The following is a 15,086-nucleotide window of genomic DNA, read 5'->3' as shown; positions in this document are numbered from 1 at the left end:
GTTAGCCGAGGCAGGTTGGAGAGTGGGGGGGTCATGGCGAATACCTTTCTGGTCCCTAGGCATATTTTCTTATCTGGAGATAGCTCCAGTAGTGTCCCTAACACGTAGTTCCTACAGCAAAGGGGCACAGATTAGAATAGCTATTTTGCTGGGTTCAGAGATAGAAAGTTTATAAAGGCACTGGAGTTTGTTCCAGGTATGTATGGTTTATGGTTTCTTCATCCTACGCTGTGTCCCAGTTCCAATAGCCTGTTTTGGGGGTTTCTTAGTAATTGCACCCAATTTGTTAGAGGAGGAGCAGGGGATGAGGCTCTTCAGCCTTTCCTTTCCTTCTTCTCCTTTCAATCTGTCAAATCATTTCTTGAGAATGTTCAGTTTTCCCTGAATGTCAAGGACATCACCTTCCTGGTATTTCATCTGGTAGGCTTCCTCTATACAGTCTGCATCCTCTCTAGAATGAGAGCTGAGATGTCCAGAGGAGCTGATGAGGCCTAGGAGTACCTAAGATCAGGCCCAGGTGTGGAAAATTCTGAGTGGTGTGGGGAATGGGAGAGAATGGGCAGAATCCTGAAGGAATTGTCTGATCCCCCAGCCTGGGAATTCTCACATGAACAAATTCAGAACCCAGACAAGGTGGGGAAATACCTGGAAGAGAAGTGCCATAATGATTCTAATGAGAAAAAGCTCATTGTAATAAGCTAGGACCTGGCATATGCTTGTTGCAAGCTGCTAGATACTGTAGGACAACAGAGGCTGGGGTCAGGGAGAAAGATCAGCCAACATTCCAGTTACTCAGGTTGTAGCTAAACCAGATAGGGAGCCTAAGCCACTGGCAATTGCTGCAGGAAAGAAGCACACCAGAAAAACTGATTGGCCAGTTGGCGATGATGATCCAGGGGAGGGATCCTCAAAGCAGGCTCCCGATACAAAGTCAGAAGTCAGAGCAACTGACACAAGATCAGAAGCCAATATTGAGTCCTTTTTCCTGAAAGACCTTTGTGGCCTAAGAAAGGATGACACCCAATGACCCAATGAATCTATAATTAGTTGTCTAGTCTGTCTTTGGGATGCTGCAGGCGAGGCTACAATTCTGGATGGTACTGAAGTGAGGCATTTGGGATCCTTGTCACATGATCTGTTATCGACCAAGGAATGACGAGGGGGGCTAACCCTCAGAGTCTCTGGGCCCAGGTCCTGGGAAGTGTGGCACAAAGATATTTGTGTGCAGATGATCTCTATATGCAGCAAACCCAATAGAAGACCACAGAACAAGGGATTCAATGCTTGAGAGAAATGGCAGTGGCAAAGACTGTCTTTTCAGATGACCTAACAACTAAGTATCCAGACTTGGTACCATGTACATCCTTGATGTGGCAAAAACTTGTATGACTTGGGTCACAAGAATATGCTTCTGCTTTAGCAATAATGAAGCTGGATGACAGAGAGAAGATTGTGCTTGATATGGTGAAGAAGCTCCGAGCTTATGCAGATGCCATGCATGGCCCAACACCTGCCAGAATTGTAGCTGTAGAAATATGTCTGCAGAAATTAGAAGATAAGATAGAGGAGAATCACAAGAAACTCAGGGAGGAAATTAAAGAGGACTTTCTCCAAATCTCGGCTGTACAGATCAAAAGTTCTGATCCCAAATGTAGACATTCTCCAGATGGGGAGAGAAGACAGATCCCACAAGCTGAGCTGTTTTTCCTGCGTGATTCTGCAGAAAACATGAAGAAGTGGAATGGGAAATCTACTGTTGCTCTGGCAAAATGGCTACTTGAATTGCAGGACAGCAAGATGTAGAGAGGAAGTTCCACCAAAAAGGAAGCAGCTCCAGTAGCCCGTAGCCAAACTACCAGGTATGATGATGATAACATATCTGATCCCCTTGAAGGAACATCCAAGACATATGCTCAGGGAAAGAAGAATGACCACGCTTAGAGGGGCCCTGCCTCTAGCCAGGTAGAGGCTGGGGAAAACTATAATTCTTGAACTGTGTGGATTTGTTGACCTAGCACATCTGAACCACAAGAATATGAGGCCTTGGTCGACACTGGTTCACAATGCACACTACCCCCATCAAGATGTGGGGACAGAATCTGATTCTATTGCTGGTGTGACAGGGGGATCAGATTTGACTTTGGTGGAAGCTGAGGTAAGCCTCATTGGAAATGAGTGGAAGAAGTCACAGAATTCACAGAATCACTAGGTTGGAAGAGACCTTCAAGATCATCGAGTCCAACCCATGCACTAACATCTCTACTAGACCATGTCACTGAGTGCCACATCCAGTCTTTTTTTAAACACATCCAGAGATAGTGACTCCACCATCTCCCTGGGCAGATCATTCCAGTACTTTATTATTCTTTCCACAAAAAAACTTCTTCCTAATATCCAACCTGTATCTCCCCTGGAGCAGCTTGAGACGGTGTCCTCTCATTCTGTCAGCTGCTGCCTGGAGAAAGAGACCAACCCCCACCTGCCTACAAACACCTTTCAGGGAGTTGCACAGGGTGATAAGGTCACCCCTGAGTCTCCTTTATTCCAGGCTAAACAACCCCAGCTCCCTCAGCCGTTCCTCACAGGGTTTGTGTTCCAAGTCCCTCCCCAGCCTTGTTCCCTCCTCTGGATGTGCTCAAGGGTCTCAACGTCCTTCCTAAACTGAGGGGCCCAGAACTGGACACAGCACTCAAGGTGTGGCCTCACCAGTGCCAAGTACAGGGGAAGAATGACCTCCCTGCTCCTGCTGGACACACTATTCCTAATACAGGCCAGGATGCCATTGGCCTTCTTGGCCACCAGGGCACACTGCTGGCTCATGTTCAGTCAGCTGTCAACCAGTGTCGGATCTTCCTCCTGTACCCCCAGATCCCTTTCTGCCTAAGCACTGTCCAGCCACACCACCCCCAGCCTATAATGATGCAGGGGGTTATTGTGGCCAAAATGCAGGACTTGACACTTGGAGTTATTAAACTTCATCTTACTGCACTCTGTCCATCCATCCAATCATTCCAGGTCTCTGCAGAGCTCTCCTCCCTTCCAACAAATCAACACACGCTTCCAGCTTAGTGTCAGCCGCAAATTTACTAATGAAGGACTCAGTGCCCTCATCCATGTCATCAATAAAAATACTGAACAGAACAGGCTGCACAGACCCCTGGGGGACGCCACTGGTGACTGGTCCCCAGCTGGATACAGCACCATTCACCACCCCTCTCTGTTCCCAGCCATCCATCCAGTTCTTAACCCAGCAAAGAGTGCTCCTGTCCAAGCCACGGGCTGCCAGCTTTTCCAGGAGTGTGCTGTGGGAGACAGTGTCAAAGGCCTTGCTGAAATCCAGGTACACAACATCCACAGCCTTTCCTACATCCACTAGGCGGGTCACTTGGTCATAAAAGGAGAGCAGGTTTGTCAAACATGACCTTTCCCTCCTAAACCCATGCTGGATGGGTCTGATACTCTGGCCATCCTGTAAATGCACTCAGTATAAACTGCTCCCTTACCTTACCAGGTGCTGAGGTCAGGCTAACTGGCCTGTAGTTACCATGATCCTCCTTGCCTCCCCTTTTATGAATGGGTGTCACACTGGCCAGTTTCCAGCCATCTGGAACCTCATTAATGTCCCAGGACTGATGGTAAATGATGGAGAGAGGCTTCACAAGCTCATCTTCCAGCTCCCTCATCACCCTGGGATGGATCCCATCTGGCCCATAGATTTATGAACATCTAAGCTGCTTTGCAGTTCTCTGACTGCCTCCCCATGGATAACAGGGGGACCATTCTGCTCCCTGACACCATCTACTATCCCAGGATGATAGTTGTTCTGGGGACAAGCCATCTTCCCATTAAAGACTGAGGCAAAGAAGGCATTAAGCACTTCTGCCTTCTCCTCATATGTAGTTACTAATTTTCCTCCCTCATCCAGTAAGGAACAAAGGCTGGACCTACCCTTCCTTTCACCATTAACATATTTGTAAAACCATGTCTTATTATCTTTTACAGAAGTCACCATTTTTAGTTCAAACAGAGCTTTGACCTCCCTAACTTTTTTCCTACATGCTCTAGCAGCTCCCTTAAGTACTTCTTGAGAGACCAGACCCACCTTCCAAAGATGATACATCCTCTTTTTATTCCTAATTTCCTTCAAAACCTTGTTGCCCATCCAGGCTGGACGTTTGCCTTGTCGACTTGCTTTGCGGCACACAGGGACCGTTTGTTCCTGTGCCCTCAAGACCTCTGTTTTGAAGCACTCCCACCTTTCCTGAACTCCTTTGTTTTTAAGGGCTGCTTCCCAAGTAACTCTCTGAATAAGTCTCCTGAATAGGCCAACGTCTGCCCTCTAGAAGTCCAGTGTAAAAGTCTAATTTATATTCCTCCTCGTTTCACCAAATACCGAGACCTCCATAATTTCATGATCACTATGCCCCAAGTGACCTCCAACCACCACATCTCCCACCAGTCCATCTCTATTTGCAAACAGCAGATGTAACATAGCCATTCCCCTGGTGGGTTCACCCACTAGCTGCATCAAAAAGTTGTCCTCCACACACTTCCTGGACTGCCTTTTTTCAGCTGTATTAACTTCCCAGCAGATATCTGGCAAGTTGAAGTCTCCTACAAGAACAAGGGCTGAAGATCCTGAAACATTCTCTGGCTGCTTAAAGAAGAAGTTGTCCACCTCTTCTTCCTGGCTGGGTGGATGATAACTGACTCCCAGCAGGATGTCAGCCTTATTAGCCTTGCCCTTAATTCTTACCCACAGGCATTCAACTTCATCGTCATTGGTTTCAACATGCATGGCATCAAAAGCCTCCCTAACATAAAGGGCCACCCCTCCACCTCTTCTCCCTTTCCTGCCCCTTCTGAAGAGCTTGTAGCTATCCAAGCAGTGCTCCAGCTGTGAGTCATCCCACCATGTTTCTGCAATGATAACTACATCATAGCTCGGCTGTTGCACCATGGCTTTCAGCTCCTCTTGTTTATTACCCATGCTGTGTGCATTGGTATACATGCACCTCAGCTGGGCTACTGATTTCACCCCTACCTCACGCTTACCACCCTTGGGCCTGCTTCCAGAGAGCCCAGCTGCATCCCCTTCCCCCTTCAAACTTAGTTTAAAGTTCTCTCAACAGTGTCTGCCAGTTCATGAACTAAAAACCTTTCGCCCTTAATGGAGAGATGAATCTTATCTGATTCCAGCAGGGCAGGTACCATGAAAGTTGCCCCAAGATCAAAAAATCTGAAATTTTGCTGATGACACCAACCCTTGAGACACTTGTTAATGATATGAGTTCTCCTATTCCTTTCACCGTTTATCTCAGCCACCAAGGGGACTGAAGAAAAGACTACCTGTGCCCCTGTCCTATCAACCACCTGACCCAGTGCCCTAAGGTCCCTTTTAATTGCCCTGACACTCCTCAATCTCATCACTGCCAGACTAGAGTATAAGCAGTGGGTAATAATCAGAGGGCTGGATCAGCACAGGGAGTCTCTCAGTGATGTCCTATTGTGACTGTTGTTGTGAAACACCCTGTTGTGACTGGCCCAGAGCCCCACACATTTTTGGCATAGACTTCCTCTGAAATGGGTATTGCAAAGATCCATTTTTGTGCTGGGAAGTGCTTTGCTTGTTAAATAAACAGGTTTTTTCCTACTTCTTTCTGAGGAAATATTTTCCTGAACCAGGTGGGTGAGGGACTGCTTGAATCTGTTTCCTAGAGGGACCTCATTCAGATGTTTCCTCCCAAATTTGCCCTAAACCAGGACAGTGACTCAATTACCCTTCTAAAGTACTTAACAGAAGAAAAGTTGCTCCGGTATTTACCACAAATTCAATGTTATCTTTACACAGCTTAGCTGTAACCAAAGACTCTGTGGGGTGAGAGGCCCTAGGTTCTCCTCATTTTGATTCCTGTTCCACAGTCTTTTGGGGTGTTTATTTTTCAACACTGGACAATTATTTTTCCAATGTCCTTTTTATTTGCAATAGGCACACTGATCTTTGTCCAGAGGGGAAGAAGCTCTCTTGGGTGACTTCTCCTGCTTAACCCGCTTACTATTATGGTGTGATGGTGTCTAACCTTGCTCCCTCATGTTCCTCTCCAGAGGAGCCACCTGAACTAATACTACTGTCCATTTCTGCTTGACAGGATCTACAACACCATGGAAACCAATCAGCCTCAGCCCGACTCCCTCAACCAGGCAAGACATCATCTCTTGAGCCCATCCGCAGGTGAGTGGTGTTTCCATGGAAACTGAAGCACACCTTTTTACCTCTGAGAGTGGCAGAAGTGCTGCCCCCTTGGTGGAAGGTCCCCTCTCTGCCCTCTCAATGGGAGGCTCTGAGCCCACTGTAAGAGACAGTCTGAAGTTTGCTTCATTTGTCCCACGACCATCACAAGAAGATCCCGATGTACCCTACTTGCTTCTTACCTGGTCGGCTTTGAACAGGAGCTCTGACCCGGCCGAGGTAGATGCTTGCCAGGTGACTGTCGCAGGTGCACTGTACCATGCTGTGCTGTGCTGTGCTGTCACAAGTGCCAGTCCAGACATATCGGCGCCTTCTTCTCTGGACACACAATGGTTCATAAATCTCCCTACCTCATGGCCAGATGTCATTCACTTTGACAAAAGACTATAAGAAGGGGACTCTTTGAAGAAGCCCCTTGAGATCTCCCCACAGAGGGAAGACTCGTCCATTGGCAGAAATCCACGAGGACACCCATCTACTGGCTGACGACCACAAGGATGCTGTCCCATCCATTGGTAGCTATCTCCCTTCCCTTCTTTCCCCCTCTTATTCTCTATCTCTTTGTTTCCTTAAACTCTACCGTCTATCGCATAACTATGTCGTTAGCACAAAATAAAAGTGCTCTGCTGTGAGTATTCTGAAGTATACTGTTGTCCTCTGCTGTGTTTTTTGTACCTTGAGATCAAAACGAAGCATCATGACCCCCGCCTGTATTGGCAGAGGTGGGTGGGTGACACCACCCTCTCGATGGGAAGCTCTATGCCCAGCCTCTAGAAGCTCCCATATGGTGGGCTCTGTGCCCACCTGTTGGAACCCAGAAGCCTGAGAGTTTTGAACTTTCTGTGCTTTCTGACACTGACCCCCAGGAGAACACTGCTTTTGACCTGAGGCCTTGGAGAAGGCTTCAAAATTTGAGTGATAGAGTTAGAATAATGGGTTTGTAGTTAGAATAGAAGTGTGTAATTTCACATTGTGAAGGGTTTGGAATTTGGGGGTTTTTAGAATATAGTAATAGGTACGGAACAAGATGGAAGATTTTGGGTGGTGTCTGTTTTTGTTCTTTCTCCTTCTTCTTCAGGTAGTAGTTTTGAGTAGGACAGTTAGTGTTGCACTGCAGGTCACAGGAGTTTGGTTATTGGGTCAAAAATATAAATAGTATAGGTGTTAATTCTCTATTGGACTGTTTATCTTTAAGAGACCTTGTAGCTAGCTAGGTTCACCTCCATTTTGCTTGCTTCTAGCTGGTAGCTATAAGTGTTGTTGAACTTTCTCTACTTTAGATAAAATTTAAGAAACAACCAAGCCTGAACACAAGAAAATTAGTTTCCTTCGTGTTTTTTAACTCTGGCTCTGAGTGAAGACAGAATATACTTAAGACAAACCACTAATTAAGTGGTGCAAATACCACACAGTTACAGTGGTGGACTGAGAGCAGGCTCTTTCTTTTCATCCTTTTTTCCCTTTTTTCTTAAAAGCATCGCATGATATTCTTTCTTAGGTCTTAGTAGCCTTTCCTGATGTGATAAAATCATAAAAAGCCTAGCATACTCTAATTCTCCGAAATACGGCTCTTGGCATATGCAACACATCAAATTTGAAATTAATTCCTCATCTAAATTGCCAAATTCAGGCCATGGTTCATTGTTTGCCAATTTATAAGTTGGCCACATTAGTTCTGAGAGTCTGATAATTCAGATTTTGAAAGCAATGAATTTTTGCCTGTTAATCGCTGACAGTTTTTCAACATTAAGTGTAAGGGAGAGTGTGAGTATTTGATCCATATCTTCACATGAGAAGATACACTCTATGTCTACTTATAAACAGGAAAGACCACAGAAATAAATCAAAACCACCTCACTACACACTAATAAGCAGGGAGTGAGAGAGAACAAGAAAAGGAACATATGGGACCTGAACTTACAACCTCCGTACCAGCAATGTGGGACCTAATTCATTATGCCACCCATGGCCCCAGGCCAAAACTAGCCACTGCAGTGATAAAACACCACTCTTTTGGAGTGCATCCCCTCCTAAAAACAGAGAATGGGGGTAACAACAAATGAATGAGAAACCACTCCAGACTCTCTTGTATCCTTACACACAACAAACAAAACTATAAGAGATCTCTTAACACAAAACCTAAGTGCTATATGTGGGCTTATTGTTCCCATGACACAATGTTATGCAGGGATTCTTTGTTTTTCTGAATAAGGCAGAGAGATAGGACTTCCAGTGTCCTTAGAAAGGACACTTATTTTTCTTATCTTCTACAGAAAACATGAGTTCTTGTTCCAGGTATTGAGAGCATGGCTAGAAGTCACAAGATTTATGGTTATAAGGTCTCTTAAGGATTTATTAACCAATAAAACACAGCCAACAGAGATATTTACATTATTAGGCCAATACTAAGAATCTTCGTCTAATTACAGTGTGACTTTTCTGAGCCAAACCTCTTCTGACACACAGACCTATTCTAAGACTTCTTGTCACCTTTGCAACTACTTTCATTCTTTCTATATCTTAAACTCTATAGCTAAACTTTTTTCAACTTAACATGTCTCTGCTTTAAGCTTTAAGTCTACGTTCTTTCTTCTAGCACCTAAGCTTGGAAGCTTTTCCCAAGGCCTCAGGTCAAATCCTGTGTTCTTTTCTAAACTTTGATTTACAGGCCCAATGTTCTGAGAATTCCTTACATTTTGAATTCCAACATCTCCTCCTTCTCTTTCCACCAAAAACACTCCTTGGATGGATTTGTCAATCATCCTTCACATGCATTGGAGCACTGTTAGAAGTTTAACTATGATGACCATCAATATATACATGCCTATCTTTAAAATCTCTTTCATCCCTGGTGCAAGGTTCAATTTATCAGCCATGTCCCATCATTAACTGAGCTTAGCTACACTTTCCTTCAGTTGCTGTATACTTTTATGAATGGATTCTGAATGATCAGATAGGTTCATGGAACAAATTCTATCAAAATCTTCACACCCATGTCCATGCACTAGTGAAAGGAATTCTATTGCTGCTCTGTTTCGTAGAGTTGAATGTCTTACCTATTTGACATCGGATAACAAACCACTCAGTGTGAGAGAAGTAGCATTGGTCTGCTTACTTAACCAGCAACCTAACCAATCCAATTACTTTAGGGCTACTGCCAAGGCAAGTTGAGGTAAAAGTACAGATGCTGAAAATATTTTTCCAAAGCCCAAGGATTCAAAATCATCTTTACAGTCTGATTTATACACATGGATAAACCTTTTTCCTGCGTGTCTATATTCTTTATTCATATTTACACTAGGTGTCAGCAAAGTAAGCCTTCCAATGCTACATGGTGTTTGATGGAATGGCTGACCAAGCTCTATCCTCACAGATGAAAAACATTCCCCATGGTAATTGTAAAGGGGTACAACTAGGTGCTGAAAACATAACTGAGATATAATTACACTAAGAATCCATATTTTTGTACATATCTTTGTGCTTTCATGGTCATGGGTGTGTTGCTGTGCTCGATGCATTCTTTGCTGGAACCCACTTTGGTCCTAAACCTGTGGAAACACAAGCATACTCTTTGCCCAGGTTATTTGTGGAAATGGACCTTCAGTTTGTCTTGTTTCTGGGTTTCTGGTCAGTTCTGCAAAAAAAAATTAAATAAGACACTGTTTAAACACATCTGAAGCGCTATTTAACACCAACAGAACAGACAGTTGGGGATACAAGCATCATAAAGTCACTCTAAGACACCTCTGTCTCCCCCTTTCTTTTGATTTCAAAAACAGCACATATGAGTCTCAACAAAAATATGAAAGGAACAACAATACAAAATGATATATGTAGTGAAGCCAGGTACAACAGTAAACAACATCTCAAATGATAGACACATATATATGAAATTAGGCAACCAGCAATCTTTGAAACACTGTGTCATCACCCCAGAGTCTGCAAAAAGCTGAAAAGCCTCAATTCAGTGAGGAATTAGATTACTATCTCCAGATAATGAACATCAAATTCACCCTAAAATTAGGTTCAGCTGTCATACTGTCAAATTGCCAAGTCAAAGTGACTCAGATATTGTTTTTATGCAGAAAACACCTGGGTCTGTTGACAGTTTCCCATCCAGGTAGAGCTAAGGCCTGGCCACAGCCTAAACTCTAATTGGAAGGGAATTCCCTGTCACATTTTTTAGAACAAAACTTAAGAACAGAAACTGTGAGGAAAGGTCTTGAGGTGAAAAAATTATCAAATCCATTTAACAAGTGGTTCCCTCGGAAGTTTTTCTCAAGATAGAGATGCTTCAAACATAGCAAGCTTCTGGAGTGCTTCTGTAATAACAACTGAGAAAAATCACAAGACTAGCAGTTCAGAGGCATCTTACAATGAAGCTCAGATAACTTTTCTTGGAACTCTGAAAAATACTTAAAATTATGAGACAGCACTGGGTCAAGTAATAGGAAACCTGCTGAAACAAGAAAAGGGACCAAAGAATGAGAAAAACCAATGCAGGGACCAGCTAGAGAGTCAGCCTGGTTGAGGAGATGATTTGCAGCTAGAGAACAAAAAGGAAGGATCCTGAAATGACACATCTTTTAGACAATTACACAAAGATATCTTAAAGTACATAAGAAGCTGGCTATAAATACAGTAATATCATCTTATGTTTAATGCCTTTTATAAACTCTGTGAATTCACATTATATAATCAATATATCAGTGTTGGAACCCTGAAACCTGGGAGTTTTGAACTTTCTGTGCTTTCTAAAACTGACCATAAAAGGAGCACTGCTTTTGACTTGAGGCCTTGGAGAAGGCTTCCAAAATTGAGTAACGGAGTTACAATCACTAGTGTGTAGTTTGAATGAAGTCTGTAATGACCTAGTGAAGGGTTTGGAATTTTGCGTTTTAAAAAAAAGTAATAGGTATGGAACAAGATGGAGGATTTTGGGGACGTGGCTCTTTGTTGTATTGCACTAAGTAGTTTGTTTTGTATTACATGATCTCTGGGTATTGTATTGCACTAAATAGTTTGTTCTGTACTCCCCCAAGTTTGTGGTGGTGTTTGAGTCCTCCCCTCACCCCTCCCCATCGGTTGTATCCCATTGGTTATGGTTCTGTTCCTCTCCTCCCCTTCCCCTGGGTTCAAAATCACCCACCACCTTCTGTTTGCTCTCTCTTTTCCCTTGGAAGTTGGTCTTCAATAAAGTGGGACTGTGGTCCCAGGAGAATGAGCCTCCTTGTCAGTTACCTTTGTCCTTGTCAGCATTTTTCATCTCCCACAGTCCAGAGCTAGCTGAGCAGACCCAGGGAGAAAAGAAACTGACAGCTCTTCTTCCTTCTTGTTCCTTCTTCTTCTTCTTGTTTTTAGATAGCATTTCTTGGTTAGATAGAGCTATGTAGATAGAACTAGATAGAACTAGATATGACCTTCTGATTGTGAGACTGATAATAATTAAATTATTATTAATTTTATTAATTATTATTAACGTTAATAATTAAATTATTAACCTTATAACTGCATACATACTGCCTCAACAATCTTAACATGTTCCCAGATTCACAATACATGCTATGGAAGGTCAAATGGAAAAGAGCTCTCACTAAACTGAGAGAGACCTATGCTAGAGGTCCAAATGCAATCCTCACATTAGCAGAATTAGCAGGAGGTGATTCTCATGATTAATCAGAATATCAAGCAGTGGTCCTGCCTCAAGAACTAATCACAGATATCAATAAAGCAGCTCAAAAAACCATTCTGCAAATCCAACTGCTGGAGTTCTAGAGGGCATTCATACAGAAGTCAAGCAAGGAGTATTGGAGCCATTCACCTCTTGCCTAGATCACTTGACTCAAGTAGTAACAATCATTTCTCCCTTTGTTGTGCAGAAATCTATCAGAGGATGGGGAAGAGACATCCTATCACAATGGAGAACAAGAATAGAAGTAGATTTTTAATAGGGGTCGCTGAGGCACTCACCACCCTGAAATTAACCTGGAAGACAGACAATCCTGTCTAGGTGGACCAGTGGCCCCCAGAAAAAGAAAAAAGTGGAAACTTAGTGGAAGAACAGTTGCAGAAAGGCCACATCAAATCAACAAGTAGTCCCTGGAATTCCCTAGTGTTCGTCATCCATAAGAAAACTTGAAATTCATGGAGACTGCTCCATGACCTTAGAAAAATCAACAAGGTCATTGAAGAAATGGGACCACTTCAGCTTGGACTTCCATCTCTCTTGATGATACTGAGAGACTGGCCACTTGTAATTATTGATTTTAAAGACTGTTTTTTCCACATTCTACTTCATCCAGACAATGGTCCTCAGTTTACATTTTCTGTCCCAAGCATCAAAAAGGAAAAACCTTTGCAAAGATATCATTGGGTGGTCCTTGCTCAAGGACTCAAAAATTCACCAATGATTTGCCAATGGTTTGTGGCACAAGCCTTGTCTCCAGCACAAGAGAAACATCCGCAAGCAATGTTCATACATTCCATGGATGATCTGCTCATTGCAACGCCAATGCAGAAAGAAGTGAAAGAAGCTCGTGACAGCGTAATTGCAGGAGTTCAAAAGACAGGACTGGAAGTCTCTACATCAAAAATCCAAGAAGTCTTGCCATGGAAATTCTTGGGATGGAGAATCACAGAGCTAGCAACCAGGCCACAGAAGTTACAACTGAGAACCAAAGTCCAAAATTTGCAAGATCTACAGCAGCTTTTGGGAGAAATCAATTGGATCAGACCAATTCTGGGAATCACCAACAATTAACTTGTGCCACTTTTCGACTTACTGAAAGGAGACTGTAACACCAAGTCTCCAAGAACCCTCCAACCTGAAGCTCAAAAGGCCCTCGACAAAGTTGCTGAAGCCCTCCAACAAAGACAGGCACATTGTTGTGCAATGTCACAACCATACTTTCCTGCAATGCTAGGAGAAAGAATGCAACTTTATGGTCTCATATTTCAATGGGACACCTTAAAAAAAGATCCTTTGTTAATCATTGAATGTGTTTTCTTATCCTGCAGATCCCCAAAAAAAATTTTCACAACATTAGAAATGACAGCCCAAATCATAATCAGAGCCAGAGCAAGACTGTTAGCAATGACAGGCAACGATTTTAAAACAACTTATCTGCCATTGAAAAAAAGAATATTTTGATTGGGCATTGCAAAAATCAGAGGAATTACAAATTGCATTGCTAGATTATTCAGATGTTTGTTCAATTCATTTTCCAAGTCACAAATTGCTACAAGCAAAATTAAGTTTTAGAGAAAAACCCATATTGAGTGAAGTTCCATTGGACACATAACTCTATTTACTGACAGTTCAGGAAAAACACATATATCAGTCATAACATGGCAAAATGCAAAAACAAAGTCATGGGAGTCAGATATTGAAGAAGTAGAAGGTTCTCCTCAGATTGTGGAATTGGCAGCAGTGGTCAGAGCATATCAGTGATTTCAGGAGCCCCTCAGTTTAATTACAGATTCAGCTTATGTAGCCAATGCAGTCAAAAGAATCAAAGGGTCATTTTTAAAGAACGTTGATAATGATGATTTGTATCATTATATGTCATGTATGCAGCAAATTTTACAACACAGAAAGATCAAACACTTTATATCTCACATCAGGGCACATTCTTCTTTCCCAGGATTTTTGGTGGAAGGGAATGCAGAAACAGACAAATTAATGATGTCAATTGCAGACACCTTGCCAAACATTTTTGAGCAGGCAAAATTGAGTCATGCATTTTTTCATCAAAATGCACAGGCACTTATGCGAGCATTTCAAATTTCCAGAGTTCATTTGAGAGCAATCATTAAGTGCTTGTCTGGATTGTCAACTCATGTAACCTCCTGTATCCACTGGAGAAGTGAATCCAAGAGGATTGCAGAGTCTGCAGTTGTGGTGAACAAACATCACAAAATACTCACCTTTTGGGAGATTAAAAAATATTCATGTATCAATAGACACCTTTTCAGGTGCAGTCTTTGCCTCCTTGCATACAGGAGAAACAGCGAAACATGCATGTTAACATTTTTACAAGCAATTGCTTCATTAGGTGTGCCTCAAGACAGCAAAACAGAAAATGGGTCAGCCTACACAGTCCAAAGGCTCGAGACATTCTTAATGAATTGGGGTGGGGGTCACTCCTTTGGCATCCTTCATTCTCCCACAGGCCAGGCAATCATTGAGAGAACACACCAAACTTTAAAATCCCCTTTGGAAAAACAAAAAAAGGTGGGGAGGCACAGGCTACACCTCAAATGTGCTTGAACAAAGCGTTGTATGTTTTACATTTTTTTTACAGTTCTTTTGCAGAACCAAATCCACCAATCATCATATAGTAGGACCCACATCTGATCTGTAAGTTAGAAAGGGTTAATGAATAAGGATTGTTTTGAGAAGTAGTCTCTGACCAAGGTTGTTGGCATGGAGACTGAGAAGAGAGGAAGGAGAAGAGAACTAGAAAAAAATCCCCACAGATGTGGAAAGTATTTTTAGAAAGACTTTGGGAAGAATAGGGGCATAAAACTCTCTGCCAATGATTGCTATGTTGACTAATTGTGATCAATAAGAAATTTTAAACCATATAGAGGGTATAAAAAGATGGTGCATAGTTGTAATAAATAGGTGTTAGCGTCCTGAAGTATAGTGTTCCTTTTGTGTGTCACGCCTGCCTATACAGTGACATTATCAGACATTTTCCCAACAAGATACAGGCAAAATTAAAGGAAAATCCTTTAGTTTTGATCAAAAATCCAGAGATGGGAAAGATTGAAGGTCCATTTCCACTAATAACCTGGGAGAAAGGCCATGCTTGTGTCTCCACAGGTTCTGGTC

Source organism: Cinclus cinclus, chromosome 2 (genome assembly GCF_963662255.1).
Source record: "Cinclus cinclus chromosome 2, bCinCin1.1, whole genome shotgun sequence".
NCBI lineage: Eukaryota > Metazoa > Chordata > Aves > Passeriformes > Cinclidae > Cinclus > Cinclus cinclus.
The sequence above is the reverse complement of the archived record's forward strand: the minus strand, read 5'-3'. Positions refer to the sequence as shown.